We start from the raw sequence: 5207 nt of genomic DNA on the forward strand, positions 1-5207 counted from the left end.
GCCTGAGGAGAGGGTGGGAGATGGGGAAACAGCTGACCAGTGAAGCAGTCTGAACACACATTTCTTGGTTGATTTCACCTTCCTATGTCAGCATGATTCATGGTGCCTCCAAATAATGACATTACTAACATCAGGCATCATTGATCATGAATCTCTACAACATACATAACAAAAATAAGAAAGCGTGAAATATAGTAAGAATTACCAAAATGTGGCACAGAGATAAGAAGTGAGCACATGCTGTTTTCCAAGAGAAAGCCTGATAGACTTGACACAGGGTCGGCCAAAAACCTTCAATTTGTAAAAAACCACAATATGTACAAAGCACAATAAGACCAGCTAAGCCTGTATAGGAAATCAATCACAGTCTTCATCATGTTGGGTGAGGTCCACTGTAATTAACAGGACACCAGTTGTTAGTCTGATTCCTGATCTGTGGAACAACATTAAGGGTTCAGAAGGACTAATTTTTCTTGGGAAGTTGGGTACTCATAAATGCCAGTGGCCATGTGATCCTGAGTTAGTTGAAATTCATATTATTGAGCCTGCCCTTGGACTTCCATGACATTGGTTCATGAGACTCAGTGGATAAACTGGGAAAGGTGACTGACTGAGGTCTGTGTATTGGGTCACCTTCATTATTTAGAGGTTCCTAAGTCGTAATGGCCTTTAGGCACATTTTCACTTGCAAAACATTTATGTTCAAGTTTGGCCCATTTTTGAAAGGTCCAGTCATAGCTCTTCAAAAATGATTTTGTCTCCAGTCCTTCAGTTGTGAATCTTCTTAGGCCATACAATCTGTGAAAACCAATAGTCAATGTCATTGAATTACCTATCACTGTTTCTAAAGTGACCATCAGAAGTAACTCTTGGAGGTTACCCACTGTTGTAATTTTCATTACAGGGCATCCATGATTATGGCAAAGCCTTCAACATCCACTGTTAGGAGAGCTCCATCCAGCATGGTATCATTGGGGGCATACAAATAATGGGGACTTTCATAAGATGCAATGATTTAATTCTTAACATTAGGCAAAATTATTTCATTCATAGTCTTTGTATCTACACTGAGTTAGAAAAATGTTTAAGGTTAGCATACTCATTTGGTGAGCATTTTAGAAATAAAGATTACAAAGAAAATTTCTGAAGCAAGAGAAGGTACTACATCTGTTCCTGGTCACCAATTTTTTCATGGAAAGTGAGAGAAAAAAGAATCATGTTAAACCATATAATTAACATAATGATTTTTTAATGCAGAGTTTGCATTTGTATATACATATGTATTTAAATAAACTTACTTAGACATGCATACACATCTACATATGTATATGCAGGCAATAACATTGAATAATAATGTATGCACTGATATGTATGGTATATACATACATGAACATTTTTATGTGTGATTAATTTCACTGTTTTGATTCAAATATTATTCAATTTTCATTTCTTCTTTAGTCATTTCTTAGTATCTTTATCAATGAATTTTTAAATATTCGTATTTATGCTATCAATTTTGATAAAATACATCTATCTTTATGAATGGATGTATAATATTGAATTGGTCAGCTTTTGCATAATAATGATTGGCAACTAACCACTCAAAACTAAGTAGCTTATAGTACTAAGCATTTCTTTCCATGTTTGTGGACATTCATGCTAACACTGATCTGGCTGAGAAAGGCAGGGCTCAGCTGGGTGATTCTGTTGCAGGGCACTGAACTTGTTCCATCTTATGGATTACATTTGATCTGGGGCAATGGCTAAAGTGCATTGAGGAAATATGGCACAACATTGCCATGAAAAGTTGCAGGAACAAAGCTCCCAAATCATGCTTCACAGTCAGAAGCAAAATTACAACAAGTTCAGTTTAAAGGTCTCAATTAGCCTTTATTTGTGATTGTAGAATTGGTCCAAACAACATTTTTCCAAACAACTTTTTAAAAAACAGAAAGAGGGTTCTGATGGAGCAGAGGAGGTTGGTTTTATAGAAAGTACACAGCTGATGAAAGTATAAACAGAGAACAGAAAGTAGATTGTTAGTTTCAGAGTTACTTTCCTTGAAAAGGTTAAAGCAGAAGGAACTCCATTATAATAAAGAATAGGTAAACTACTTAGTTTAAGCTTGGTATGTGGGACTTTAGCATGAGGAACTACATTTTGGTTTGATCTGCTGAGCCTTATGCAGGAGATCAGTCCAAACCAATGACCCCCTATGAATTTTAACAAAAGAAAATTAGGTCTGACAATGTCTAACACAGGTACAAAAATCTGAAATGTTTTTATTCATCTCAGTAATTCCTATAGTTTCTAAACACATTTATTCCATTTATTTATCAAGGTATTTGATCATTTCATGGACAAATAATTATGTTTTCAACCTTTAAATATTAAATATGTTTTCAATGTAATTTTTCATTTATTTGAACATAAAGCTGGGTGTTTCCAACATGTGACTTTTAAGACATTTTTTAAATGGACTCTGTGGGAAAAATAAACAGATGAACCTAAAACAACAAAAAACCCTTTCACTGAAGTAAATATCCCCTAAAACATAGCTTCTTACACCTCTGATAAAACATCTGTTACCTTGTTACAGTGTAAATTCTCCTTCACTAGGTCTTGGTTGGGTCTGCTGCTTTGATCTGTAACAAGTTCACAGTGATGTTGATGATGCTGACTTCTGGACAGATTTTGAGTGGAAAAGTTTTCTATATTAAGGAAAATAATGCCACATGCACATTTAATTTTTTTTTGTTTGTTTTCTTTTGTTTTTGTTTGTTTGGTCAGCAAAGGCTTTTTATTTGTTTCTCAAATAATTTTTTATGTATTTCATGCAAGATCTCACTGTTTTCTTTCCTTTATGACTTTATTAAGTTTTCTTGCTATGATCCCAAATTTGCTGATGATACTGAGAAACACATCTGAGTGTATTCTAGCTCCATCCCCTAACTGAAATAAATTCTAATAGTTAAGGAGATAATGACCATACTGGGAAGTCAGCTGTCAATTCTCTGACATCAGCATCATTCCTCTAAGCACATTTCTCAAAACCCCTTTCCCTTCTTTAGTTTTCTGTAGAGTTGCTCAATGAGGTGTCCTTTATGAGATTAGGAAATCAGTAGAGGAGGACTCAATTCTTTCCCTCAGAACTTGCAGGCAGACAGTTGGACAGAGGTGAAGATTGGAGAGTGATCTGGTGAGGGTCTGCAGGCAGCTGAGAGCAGCAGCACCCCAACCCCTGGACTTCCCAAAGGACTGAGGAGCCCACACCTTCAGTGGCAGGGGTGCTCTGGCTACTGGGGGAGCACTAGAGTATGCCCTCTCTCTAGAATCAGCTTTCCTTACTGGCACACCTCAAGCCCTGTAAGATTGTAGTTTAGACTCTAATTCCCTCCATTAAAACAATTCTTGCTTTTCTAGAGTGGCTTCTCTACTACTGTTTGAATCCCAACTATTGCCACAAGTCAGACTTCTCAGCATATAAACTCTGCTCTTAATGAAGTCAAGGGAGACATTTTCAAGTGTGTGGTATGTAACAGAGAAGAAGGAAAAAGGGTTAGGGTGCAGAAGATCCTCCTTGTCCACTTCTAGCACAACCTAAAAGTTACCTTCAAGGTATTTATGAATGGATGTCCATCTGCTTCTGAGAAATTCTCTCAGCAGATGGAGGAACCAGGAGAAGCAGCTGGGGCAGCCCAGCCTCACACATCTACTACCCTGGGGAGTTTATGTTATGACTTGTAACACTGTGGGAGGTCTACTATAATCCTGTAGACAGTAATAGTTCACAATATCTTCAGGCTCCAGGCTGCTGATGGTGAGAGTGTAGTCTGTCCCAAATCCACTGCCACTGAACCTCGAGGAGACCCCACTTTGTAAATTGGATGCATCATAGATCAGGAGCTTAGGAGCTTTCCCTGGTTTCTGCTGATACCAGCTTAATTCATTATTAATATCTTGACTGGCCTGGCAAGTGATGGTGATTCAGTCTCCTACAGATGCAGACAGGGAGGATGGAGACTGTGTCATCTGGATGTCACATCTGGCACCTGAGATTGGAAATATAAAGTCAAATACCCACATGGTTAATCACATTACAATAGGACTTCTGTGAAGAACCAGGCAGTACTGACCACACTGGTGGAGTAAATTCCTAGTGTTCTCCCTCCTTACCTGGGAACCAGAGCAGCAGGAGCCCCAGGAGCTGAGCGGTGGCCTTCATGTCCATGCTGTGTCCTGACTGAAACTGACTCCAGCACAGGGTGTGACCAGCCTATGAATAATTCTTCAGTGCCATGGGCTGTGCCCTGGGAACATGCAAATCACAGGAGCTGGGCCGGGGATGGGCACAGATGCAGGGCTGGCTGATCTCAGTAACTCAGCATAGGAGCAGTGTCCCCAGGTGTCTCAGGTCAGACCTGCACAGCACAGATTTGCCTACAGAGATGCTATTTCTCTCTTTGGGGGTTCTTTTATTACAAAAGATGTTTTTGAGATTGAAATGGACCTGACGACTTGATGGAATAAAGCATTTTATAGTGTTTTGGAGTTTATGCAGATATTTTTTTTTCAAAGAATACATTGTAAAGTCTTAGTGTGTGAGGCTCTCTCAGTTCTTCAACTTATTCTCAAATTGTTCTAGTGGATATAAGATGCTTTTTGCTGTACTTAGAACTTTTCTCTGTTGTTTTGTATTTTTAAATAAGAAAGGATTTGTCTTAAGCATTCTAAAACATATTCAAAAGCATTTCTAATGTCCCTAAACCATTGCTATTACCTAAATATGGGAAGCAATTTACTGCAGACACATAAGGATAACATCATATTTCCTCAATGCATGTGTCACTAACAAAAATCTACCATTAATCAGAGCTATAACTCTCTTTAATACTCAAGGCCTAAATGGGTCTCTTTATTTTTATTCTGGGTTCCCTGATATTCTACCTCCTGTTCTTCCATTTGATATTATTTCTCATGATTCAACATCATGTTGGACTGAATAGTATTGCCAGATCTGATTACTTCAATAAAAATCAGTTTCTGCTTCCAAACGAAGTGGACAAACAACCTGTGTTCTTATGATGGTTTTCTCATCTGTGAAACAGGGTACTATTGTGGGGAGTCCTGAGGCTTTACCTAAATGATGCACTGTGGAGTATATATATACATATACATATATATATACATATATATACATATATATA

The 5207-nt window shown here is 37.9% G+C and overlaps 1 pseudogene; it reads right to left on the reverse strand.

Annotated features, from left to right (window-relative positions):
- Window positions 1-3729: 3729 nt before the first annotated feature.
- LOC103583729 lies at window positions 3730-4231 on the reverse strand (annotated as a pseudogene).
- Window positions 4232-5207: the final 976 nt, after the last annotated feature.

This window comes from Galeopterus variegatus, unplaced genomic scaffold (assembly GCF_000696425.1).
Source record: "Galeopterus variegatus unplaced genomic scaffold, G_variegatus-3.0.2 Scaffold27303, whole genome shotgun sequence".
NCBI lineage: Eukaryota > Metazoa > Chordata > Mammalia > Dermoptera > Cynocephalidae > Galeopterus > Galeopterus variegatus.